Raw genomic sequence first — 12,556 nt, forward strand, 5'->3', positions numbered from 1 at the left:
ACCTGAAAGTTGACACCAACCAGGCTAAGTGCTCAGAAACCAGAAAGTAAATAACAAGACCATAAAAAATTATACATTTCCACCTACCGGTTCCTTGGAGCTTGACTTCTTAAGAGACATTTTTTGTATAATTAACCTGTAAAGCATGAAATGCCATACTCAGTACTTCTTGGCAACCCATACAATACAAATATAAAGCTTTAACACTATTTTTTTAAAAAAACAGCTATAATCTGATACTTTTTCTAATTATGTTCCTCTTATGGAACCCTGATGCTACAATGCACTCAAAACCAAGTGCTTGCACTGTGTTTTTGTCTGAGTCTGCTGTTCAAAGACCTTGATCCAAGAAGTTTTCAGGATCATCTTCACCTCAAAATCTAGACCATCACACGATAAATCATTGCTGTTCCCGCAGGCTTCAGTAAGACTTACTTGTCCAGCACCTCTCAGCACTGAGCTCTCTTCCTCAGAATCCTGCCTGGCTACAAAGCTTCCCTGAATATCCCTCCCACAAATATAACCTCTTGAGTACAAACCAACCTTAGGTATTTACACCCCCTATTACTGATGAGAGATTGACATAAAGGCAGTATAGAATGCAGCTTACGTGATTTTACAGATTGTACATATTCTTAGAGTTAACATTCTTATTTTTAATCTTTAATTTACTATGATTTTACTCAGGATTAAATATGGGAATTTTTAATTAGTATTTTTACAGAATATTTCACAATAAAGAACGTGGAAAATATAAAGCAATACCACGGAACTGAAATAATCCAACAAACTGCAGTAGTAACAATTTTCACGGAAGATATTCCATAAATGATGCTCAAAAAAAATTTGAAGAAATTCCTTTTTTAGTTCATCTTTTCTCACTTACTTGACTGTCCATCTAAAAGCAATCACCCCTCTCCTTTTATTGCAGTAACAATCAGTTACACCAACAGCCACAGTTTAGGTTTGTATTTTTGGAGGGGTGTTTTTGCCCTGGTCATAATGGTAAGTATTTATTCTCTACAGTTACAAGATTCCTAAATAACTATTTGTCATTGACTTTTCCTAGTTTTTCTTAATATTCCAGCAGAAGAAAAGTCTGCCATATATATCTTTCCTACTATGAATAACTACCACCAAATGAAATAAAGAATATTTTCTATCCCTCTGCTAGATAGAAAAGGAACATCTCCCACTACTAAATTGTGATTCCTAAACACAGTACAGTTATGAGACATGTTAAAAATTGGCCCAAAGCAACCAATAATTCTGATTTCTGTGTGCCAACTGGCTATAAGGGACATTTACAATCTCTTCCTATAAATCAGGCAAATGTATAAATGAGAATCAGACTTGTTACAACAGGTAAGTACAAAAAAAAAGGTAAGAGAAAAAGCTAAGAATTCCTATTACAAGAAATTAAAAAGTTTTTCTTTTAAAAATTACTGAAGTGCTTTAAGTCAAGTAGGAGAGAAGTCTCTATGCATACTATACACCACTGCAGTTTTTTACTAGTATTATAATGAAAGAAAGGTCTTATAATCAATTGTTCCATAGCCAGCCCCCATCCCCGTTGCCTAGCATAGGAAGGACTCCACCTACATCCCCATTCCAGCATAAACATTCAGTTGCTTCAAATCCACTGATCTGTACCGGTAATGGAGGAAGATTCCTGAAACTACTAAATCTCTCAAGTGCTCACTGATACAATGAGACAGGTTGGTAGAGATTTACTTGGTTTAGAAACTGAATTAATTTTCTGGTTTACCAAAAGTGGATTTGAGTAAACAGTCACAATAGCTAGTTTTAATGGACCACTATAGCTTTATAACAAAATTGGAGTTTATTGCACTGTAAGATGGAAAATATGAATTGCGAAACAGAATGTTGTTGTTTCAGACTATTATAACTGAAATAGCAACAGTAGCCTTGGAGGAGATAGGAAGACCACCAGCTGCACTGCTATTCATGGACAGGCATTTGCAAGTGGCTTCAGAAAGGACACTTCGGCACCTTGCCAACAATAATAGCTTCCAAAAAAAAAAAAAAAAAAAAAAAAAGAGGCTTAAGGGAGTGAAAATTGTTTGAAGACTAAAATGTTCTCTACATGACAAGAACAGACCTTCATTAGTAACACAAGTTTCCTTTGCAAAAAAGCTCAAAGCAACTGTACACTAATTATATCAATCTGACTCTGTACGTTGTCCAGAATATCTATCAGTTTACCATTACTACTGCCATACTAGGAGGGGAGACAAGTACTCAATGCACAATACACACTGTATTTCATAAGACTTTTTTTAAAGGACAGGATTTTATTTATGAAAATGATTCAGTGCTGGTTACTGAGTTACTGGTCAAATGTAAAACTGATTCACTCCTGTATGCCATAATCCATATTATGAAAGCAAATATGGAAACTATTTGCACCTAACTGTTACTGTGGAAGATATATAACATACAGTGAATTTAATTACAGTCAGAAAAAGTCTGGGATAAGACAAGAAATAGAATAAGTATTTCTGCAGGTATCAATATAGCAGTTATCACAACAGTTGTGTTACAACATTAGTTCTTAAAAACCAAGACTCAAAACATGACTTAAAAAAAGATTAAGCAAATGAATTGTCTCCAAAACATTTCTAGATGTTGGCTCTGTGGGTGACCATGAAAGGGAATGAGTTCTATATAAGGAGGCTTTTGACTGAAGTTCAAGCTGCGCATGCTTTCCAACAAATCTCATCTCATAGAGATTTGAGACAAAAGTCAGACTCTTAAATAACTAAATTCCAGATTATGAATCAAGACTGTATCAAGAAGGGAACTGAAAGCCCTTACTGAGGCTTGAGAACCAGGTCTTCCCAGTGAGCCATGACGCTATGCTTTGACTGCCTGTTAGCAGGAACTTTCTTCCCTTCCCCCTAAAACAGAGGATAGCATAGGCTAAAACAGATTTGAAACAGTGTCGTGGTTTAACCCCAGCCGGCAACTAAGCCCCACACAGCTGCTCGCTGTGAATCAGAAGGGTAAAGTGAGAAAACTTGTGGGTTGAGATAAGAACAGTTTAATAGGCAAAGCAAAAGCCGCACACACAAGCAAAGCAAAACAAGGAATTCATTCACTCCTTCCCATCGGCAGGCAGGTGTTCAGCCATCCCCAGGAAAGCAGGGCTCCATCACGTGTGATGGTTGCTTGGGAAGAGAAATGCCATCACTCTGAACGTCCCCCCCTTCCTCCTTCTTCCCCCAGCTTTATATGCTGAGCATGACGTCACATGGTGTGGGATATCCCTTTGGTCAGTTGGGGTCAGCTGTCCCGGCTGTGTCCCCTCCCAGCTTCTTGTGCCCCCCCAGCCTGCTCGCTGGTGGGGTGGGGTGAGGAGCAGAAAAGGCCTTAGAATCATAGAATCATAGAATCATTGAGGTTGGAAAAGACCTCTAAGATCATCAAGTCCAACCGTCAACCCAACACCACCATGCCCACTAAACCATGTCCCTAAGCGCCTCATCTACACGTCTTTTAAATACCTCCAGGGATGGGGACTCCACCACTTCCCTGGGCAGCCTGTTCCAATGTTTCACCACTCTTCCAGTAAAGAAATTTTTCCTTACATCCAATCTAAACCTCCCCTGGCGCAACTTGAGGCCATTTCCTCTCGTCCTATCGCTTGTTACTTGGGAGAAGAGACCGACCCCCACCTCGCTACAACCTCCTTTCAGGGAGTTGTAGAGAGCGATGAGGTCTCCCCTCAGCCTCCTTTTCTCCAGGCTAAACAGTCCCAGTTCCCTCAGCCGCTCCTCAGAAGACTTGTTCTCCAGACCCCTCACCAGCCTCGTTGCCCTTCTCTGGACACGCTCCAGCACCTCAACGTCCTTCTTGTAGTGAGGGGCCCAAAACTGAACACAGTATTCGAGGTGCGGCCTCACCAGTGCCGAGTACAGAGGCACGACCACTTCCCTACTCCTGCTGGCCACACTATTTCTGATACAGGCCAGGATGCCATTGGCCTTCTTGGCCGCCTGGGCACACTGCCGGCTCATGTTCAGCCGGCTGTCGACCAGCACCCCCAGGTCCTTTTCCGACAGGCAGCTTTCCAGCCACTCTTCCACAAGCCTGTAGCGCTGCATGGGGTTGTTGTGGCCGAAGTGCAGGACTCGGCACTTGGCCTTGTTGAACCTCATACAATTGGCCCTGGCCCATCGATCCAGCCTGTCCAGGTCCCTCTGCAGAGCCTTCCTACCCTCGAGCAGATCAACACTCCCGCCCAACTTGGTGTCGTCTGCAAACTTACTGAGGGTGCACTCAATCCCCTCATCCAGATCATCGATAAAGATATTAAACAATAATATTGACTTGACTCTGTGTCAGCACTGCTCAGCAGTAACGAAAACATCCCTGTGCTATCAACACTGTTTTCAGCACAAATCCAAAACACAGCCCCATACTAGCTACTGTGAAGAAAATGAGCTCTACCCCAGCCAAAACCAGCACAAACAGTCAAAACTACAAACAACCAGGTCATAAATAAGTTACAGAAGCTTATAAAACCAGCATTAGAAAATGAATGGCTGCAATTCCCTGGTCAGCTGCAGATAATCAATGACCCTACAGATTGCCAGTTCTTACCCTCAATATACAAACAATGCATCCACCAGGCTTGTCAAGACAGGAATCATTTGGGCAAAAACTGTACTGCATTAGTATCAATCACACATCAGAATGCTTCTTCCTCTCAATTAATACTCCTTCCAACTCACCTAATTAAATCTACTCTATTAATTTCACTACAGATCAACAGATTCTGACAAAGCAGCAGTAGTCTGGACTCTTGAATTAATAAAAATTGTTGTCTGTATATTGATAACTGCATGTTCCCAAGGTACCTTCCAAAAAAGATGTGAAAAAGTCAGAGACAGATGGAAACACTCACAAGCATAAAAATACAAATGTGTGCATGCATGCCTGTGTGTGCGCTCCTGTGTGTGTGTGAACAATCGATAAGCCATACCAATAATGGTGAGGAATTCAGATTGCATTACACAAGCAATTTAAAAGACAATACTGAAAGGCAAATGTAAAGTATCTAAACATTTTAGAATTACTAAAAGAGGCATATCATGGTCTACATAAGTAAAAGTGTCACAAAAGATTAGCTCCCAAAATCAGACTAACCTTTGTGAGTTTGAATCAAATTCAATACTTGGTACTTTCCTTCATTTTGCTGTTTAGGAACACAGAGGGAAGAGGAGTTTGGAGGAGAGAGGAGAAAAAACAAAAATTCATTTGACAACTTTTCATATTTATTCATTTTGGTTTCACCACCAAGCCAAAACATTCACTGCCTATTCAGCTGTAGTGGAAGGGAATCCTGCAGAACCTTGCATGCAAGATTTTCTGGGAAGAAGTACTGTTACTACCTTTTATCTCAGAGAAATTTAAACTATTGACAGGCTAGTCAGTCTACTCGTGCAAGACTCTGCAAATTAATAGTAGCATTACTCACATGACCAGTAATATGAAGAGCACTTAAGAAATGTAAGAGAAATCCCGGTACTATTACCACTGCATATTAGTTACTCCACAGCAACTCCACACACACCTTTGGACACAGACTGATTTTTACCATATAACCCTGTGAAAGGCTGGTAAAACCCTTTGGGTTATAAAACTCTGCTGGAGAAAGGGCTACCTAAAAGCCAGTCGAGTAAGTTGCACAAAACTACCTCTAATAGAGCCTGAAAAGGCAGAGGGATGGGGAACCCACACACTATTTTCCATCATGTAATTTCCACTATTCATTAAGGCATCAATGGCAGGGTTCCCACCCTCCTCCCCACTAACAACTACTAAGTACCTCGTCAATTAGCGGGGGGGGTGTGTGAAATGTTTATCATTATCCCCCCGCATCCTCCCCAAGGCTAATTTCAGCATTTTCCCCTTTGAGTTCTCTCCCAACTTCTTCAAAATCACTTACATGAGCTCAGAAGAGAAATACTATGGTTTTTTTCCTTATTTTTAAGCATACACATCATTTGACCATCCATGTTTTGTAAGGGATTTATGAACAAATTTCTCTCATATTTATTCTGCAAAAAATGCCAGCCGTTGTCCTCCTCCCTGTTGTACATATTTAATGAATTAAAAGTGGTTTTGAAAATTGTTCCACATTCTCACACTTCATTATTTCACCTCTCACTCATCTTATTAAAAGATTGCTTTACTGATGTCTCATAATCACAGTGGTTTGGGGTTTTTTTTACACTATCAAAGGGTAAGATATAATAATAATAATAATAATAATAATAATAATAATAATAAAACCTACTTTATTGCATGCAAGATAGGCTTAGTTTGCAATTAAACACCTTCTGGTAAGCCAGCAAATATCCAGTAGGAAGCAGAGAAATATAAGGAGACATGCTACTCATTTTGAGGGCAAAATCAGAAAGAAATTTGGAACACAACACAGATACTGGTGCATTAATATGAATACTAGTTGCAGAATCAAAGCCCTTCTCAAATTTTACATTGGCTAAATGAAATACATTTTTAATGAAAAGTTATTGCTCAATTTTGCATCTTTCAACTGAGTATAAACACTCCTAAGGTATCTGTAGCGATGACACTGCAGTATATCTGTTTTCTCATCATTTGACCAAAAAGTAGAACAGTATGAAAAGATACACATATTCAAGTTAAGGATATCTAAAAATAGCATTAAGAAGTTTCAGGACAGATGCCCTCATTTCTTGTACACCATGAAAGTTGATTTTGAAGCAAATTAAATGAATTTTAAGAGTCAAAGAGCAGCAGCAATGCTGCACCGTTCCCACTGCACTGAAAAATGATAGTGACACAAGGGGCAGAACACCGTATCTACATTTGGGTAAGGTGTTTCAAAGGAAACAGGATGATTTGATTTACAAATTAGGATTACAATTTGCTTATAAAAACAAAACAAATGTGGATATGTATTCTTAACAGAGAAACCTTTAAAACCAAAAGTCTGTATACTTAGCTAAGAAAACAAAATTTTAATTTTTGTATTCATAGATGTCAAACTGGGAAACCAACAACTAAAGACATGACCCCTGATATTTGCTTCTGCCCAGTTTATCTACCTGTTTTAAATAGGTATTTAATTGAAAACTGAACCATGAAGGAGACAAAAGTAGCACTGATTATGTGTACATGCAAAGAAAAAAAGCATGTACATACAGCATAATTTTAGAAGATCTATCTCTTGTTCTGACTTATGTGATTAGAGTGTGATTTTATCCTTGGTATTTCAATTTGTTATTGTCAAATACTACCTGAATTTCAAGGACTACGGAATAAGCTAAAATAAATGCTATTTTATAAGCCATGCTTATGGAAAAAAACAGAGTTTCCAGATTTTCATAATTCTCAACTTTTTTTTCTAGCATTACTTTTTGTGTTCCTTGAAAACAGTCTTCTAATAAGAAGTTCTGTCAATTTAGGAAATCCTCATTTTGGCTAAAATTTGCCTTTGGGGTGCCATATTATTATTTTTAGTATCATAAGCCTAATCAGGGAATAAACCTGCTGTCAGATTCTCTGTAAACGTGGATCAGAGCAGGATAGCTTAGTCAAGAGCCTGCAAAAGGCAGATGAGATGTTTAATGGAAACTATGAAATAACATCATTGCTGCAGACATGCAATAGCATTAGCAAACCTGAAGCCTACCTAACGTTAAGATCTTTGAGACCTCATAGTTAAGGAGATACGGTCAAGTTTCAATGCAGATAATTCAGTAGCTATAAATGCATTTAAGGGGAGTCACTCCTAAGTGTAAAGGGCAGCATGACAGAAATCACAAGAGGTGCTTACTAGTAAATTTAATTCTATATAATAATCTAAGTTTCACTAAAACTAGTGGACATAAGAGCTGAGCTGACACGCAGGACCAAAGGAGGAGTAATTATATCTGTTTGTATAGAGCAACGTAGGTCACCACCCATAATTCACACTTGCACCTCAGTTTAAAGAAGCTACGCCACTAACATACAGGCAGTTTCTTGGGGATGTCAGTAGATCTGAGTAGCCTTACTGTTTATGGAGCTGTGTTCAACTTTATATTTCAAAGAAACAAAAGCACATACTGATGAAGCAGGGCAAAATCCAAGAACATCACGAGAATAAGTGCAGGAAACGGCATCCTGAGAGCCGTTAACCGACAGGGTTTTCAGGTTAGAAGGTGACTGGAGAGCGTTGCTTGGAGCTGAGTGCAAATCAAAGTCATCAGTTCAATTCCTAGTGCATTAAGGGAAACAGATTTCTGTAGCCTTACAAATAAATAGATTTACTCCTAATAATTCTAACATCCTTTTCTTTCGATAACTTCTGAACTGGATAATCGGTTAAGCTAAAGGAATAGCATTAAGCACATGCAAGATAGAAGCTGGCATCAGAGACAGCATTAGCATCGCAACAGGAAATGAGATATGGGAAGTAATATTAGGACAGATAAGGGATCCTAAAAACTGATGTATTTTTCAGGACATAAAGAGCTACGATAAGGCTGCAGGACAGAAACTGAAGAGGCCTTTGCAGAAAGATAAACTTTACTTAAAAGGCAAACTTTGGTCCCATTTGAAGTATCCGTGACTGTCACTGATCTCAACAAATGCCGGAATTTTATCATTAATAAACTTATCACTGGGAGTTGTACAGCAGAAGTACATGTATAGAAACCACTTCCTCCTGTACTTGCTGTATCTTCTCCTTGCCCCTGATCCACAGTGCATTCTCCTGTCACACTCTCTTTAAAAAAAAAAGTTATAATATCTGCACTTAATCTATGAGAAGAGACCTGCACAACAGCAGCACTTCTACGTGATGGGAGATAGGCACATTGGTAGCACTTGGTATCCTATAAGCCTTGTTAGGACAGTATCATCTCATTCTACTCCTAAAATGCATGCATCACTTCTTGTTCTGGATCAAGAACTTGTTAACGCACAGAACAGGATTCAGCTACATGAAACAAAACACAAAACTTCTGACCTGTCACAAAAGTGCAAAAACTAACAATTTCCTTCCTGCTTCCTCTGACTTAATGGATGAAAAGAATTTGCTAATAACCCAGTGATGAAGAACTCAGCATATCATCATCACCACTTCCCAGAATTCAGTAAGGAACACTTTTTTTTCCCCCCCTTCATCATCATTATCACTGTACTACAACATGAAATAGAAATAGCAGCAGCATACAGTGATCTCCATTTGACTGATCAGTCCTTGCTTGTTACAAGGTAGCCTGGTTTTTTCACAAGAAAGGAGAAAAAAGCATTAGTTATCCTGGACAAGTATCAGCACAGTTTTATAGCACTTTGGGGATTATAAAGCTTTTAGAGATGCTACAATTATTTGGAAATTTCCCAGTAAGCACGAAATATCAAAAATAGCATCTGTACTCCACTAAGTTGAATTACCTGTTTACCACTCATGAGAGTAAAATCATTTAATGAAGTATTATGCAAAGTTCACTGAAAAAGCCAACACAAGAGACTAAAGATCCAGAGACCTTTTATACTTTTATGAAGTATTAATTTGACACACACGAGGTTGAGAAAATTGCTTAGAAAAAGACCCAGATAGTTTTCTAAATTAGGAAAAGAAGTTTGTGTTAAATTTTTATTGAAGGAATTAGACTTTAATGGCCAACCTATGTAACACTGTAAATCCGCAGTAGAGCCTGGCAACAAGGGCATAATAGCATGGGATTTAACACCATCATCTTGCTAATTGAAAGGACCTGACCTCATCAGGGTCATGCACTGCAAGTCAGAACGGTAACGCTGCAAATTATCACTGCTTTGCAGATGCCAGTGTCTCCTACCTGTAAAGAGAATGTAACTAAGCACGTTACATTCTGTTGATTAAAAATTATTTTTTTCCCGGTCTACACGGTTTGTAGAAGCTTTAGAAATAGAAAAACCTAAGGTAAGACAGAATGTTGGGGTGCAAAGGTTTTTTTCCCCCACAATTCAAAGGTCTCAGTCATTTAGAAGATTAATACCCTGTTCCACGTATCATTCATACTGATATTCAAGTTAGTCCTGGAGCTTTCTGGGAGATGACAAACGAGACGTTTGTAAGCAGTGATGTCTATATGCAGTATCGACCCAATGTTACAAATGTTACCCATGCAGTTTGCCTTTACTTGTACAAATAGTACCACTGAAGTCAATTAGACAACTTAAGCTAAAAACCTGACTCATACAAGAAAGGGTAAGCGAAAGAATCATATTACTTACATACTTCAACATGTAGTTTTAAGACACCCAATCCCCAAGATTCTTTCCCGATTTTTGAAAAACAGCATTTTAAATATATAAGCAAGAGGATGTGACTGCTGGGAATAAAGTTTCAGTTCCCTGTAGGTACTTTTCCTCTGATAAAGGTATATTCAGCATATGTATATACTGAAAATTCTACATCGCTGTTCTTGGCATTTAATTAGGGGTAAAGGAAAATGTGCAGGACTAGAATTTTAAGTGTTGGTTTAATAACCTTTATCCAGCTCATTTCTGAATTATTTTCTTCCTCTCTGGAGAGGCTTCTAATGTCAAACACTGGTATTAAGGTGAGTCATGGTTACCGAAGAGGCACAGAGAAGGCACATGACAAAATTATTAATTACAGGGAGGGAAGGAGTCAGAGTATTCTTTTCACTCCATAAATGTCCTTCTAAAACAGAATATTTAATATTGAATTCAAATACACTTTCACTAGTCAATAGCCATTAAAGTCTTACTGGTGTCAATAAAAGTTGGGGATTTAAGAATGTCATTTAAAAACTGTTGTAAATGAGACTTTTAGAAGGCATTGGAGATTTTGAGAAGGCACAAGGATTTTTTTTAAGTACAATAAAAGAAATTGGGCAACTATTCTATAAGATATATGGTAAGTTAAACAACTTCAATGCAGTAATTTGAAATATACTCATTCGTACTGCTGTTTGTTATTGTTCATTTTTCAGATTCTTTCCTTTCACATCAAATGTTAAGAAGTGTACCTATAAGACCACCAACAGGAGAGGTTGGTCAGTGCTATTTTCTGCTATTTCTGCTAAACTGAAATCCAACACCTCATACTCTAACACCAAAAGTTACATATTTGGATACATAAAAAACCTTAAAGCAACAGTACAGGTGGAGTTTGGGGTTGGGTTGTTTTTTGGGGTTTTGGGGTGTTTTTTGGTTTTTAGGGGTTTTTTTGAGGCGGGGTAAGAAAGAGAATTGTGTTTGTACTGTAACCCATCTTATTTCTACTAAATTACCAGAGTTATGGAAATTTAAGAGTATTTGTTTATGCTTTTTAATTTTGTATCTTACTTGCAACCAGCTTTCCATGTGATAAAATAAGCACAAAACAACTTCTCTATAAATGTGTTCTTGCAGGTGACATTAAATTATTATGCAGTACCTTATAATGATGACAATATACAAAGTAATCAAAAGCTAAAATGAATAGTGAGAGCTAAAGAACATTAAATTCACGAGCATCATCCAGGCTAAAGCCATTGTGGCCATTTTCTTTCTCTGAATGCTTTTTAACATTGAGCAGCCTATGTTTGTGTTTATAATGCAAATGGAACACGAGTAGAAGAAAGAGTATTTAAAACAAAGACATTTGGAAAAATTCTAATACTTTTTACATTCCATAACAGTTGCTACAATCACACTTATCTGCTTCAAGCCAATTCAAACAAAACAATTTTTAAGTTGAAAGATTCTTAAAACGTTGAAACTCTTCCTCCCCTTCCCTCTCCACCCCCTCTCCCCAAGATAAGGAAACTATGACACATATTTCAATGTTACTTAGCATCTATGTACCACTAAATATAAATGTAACCTATAAAAAGTAAACTTCTGTGGAACTTCACTATTTCATAGAATATTTTGGGTTGGAAGGGACCTCTAAAGGTCATCTAGTCCAACTCCCCTGCCGTGGGCAGGGACATCTTCAACTAGATCAGGTTGCTCAGAGCCCCGTCCAACCTGACCTGGAATGTTTCCAGGGATGGGGCATCCACCACCTCTCTGGGCAACCTGGGCCAGTGCTTCACCACCCTCAGCATAAAACATTTCTTCCTCATATCTAAATCTATATCTATATCTTACAGTCTAAATCTACCCCCTTCATTGCCCCTTGTCCTGTCGCAACAGGCCCTGCTAAAAAGTCTGCCGCCATCTTTTTTATAAGCCCCCTTTAAGTACTGAGAGGCTGCTATAAGGTCTCCCTGAAGCCTTCTCTTCTCCAGGCTGAACAACCCCAACTCTCTCAGCCTTTCTTCATAGGAGAGGTGTTCCATCCCCCTGATCATTTTTGTGGCCCTCTTCTGGACCCGCTCCAACAGGTCCGTGTCTTTCTTATGCCGAGGGCTCCAGAGCTGGACACAGTCCTCCAGGTGGGGTCTCAGCAGAGCAGAGTAGAGGGGCAGAATCCCCTCCCTCGACCTGCTGGCCACGCTTCTTTTGGTGCAGCCCAGGATACGATTGGCCTTCTGGGCTGCGAGCGCACGTTGCT

General features: G+C 38.8%; 1 protein-coding gene across 9 annotated transcripts in view; it reads right to left on the bottom strand.

Annotated features, from left to right (window-relative positions):
* The window catches only part of FHIT (fragile histidine triad diadenosine triphosphatase), a 638,275-nt gene that overhangs the window by 546,105 nt on the left and 79,614 nt on the right, over positions 1-12,556 (bottom strand). Inside the window, exon 1 of one of the 9 annotated variants that reach the window (XM_076346539.1) lies at positions 8,125-8,145. The exons of 7 other annotated variants lie outside the window; for them this stretch is intronic. The gene's annotated coding sequence lies outside the window, so the exon portion shown is untranslated. Of the gene's footprint in view, positions 1-87; positions 127-8,124; positions 8,146-12,556 lie in introns of those variants that run through there. One more of the 9 variants, XM_076346538.1, reaches the window with a different exon arrangement.

Source organism: Aptenodytes patagonicus, chromosome 8, assembly GCF_965638725.1.
Source record: "Aptenodytes patagonicus chromosome 8, bAptPat1.pri.cur, whole genome shotgun sequence".
Taxonomy (NCBI): Eukaryota; Metazoa; Chordata; class Aves; order Sphenisciformes; family Spheniscidae; genus Aptenodytes; species Aptenodytes patagonicus.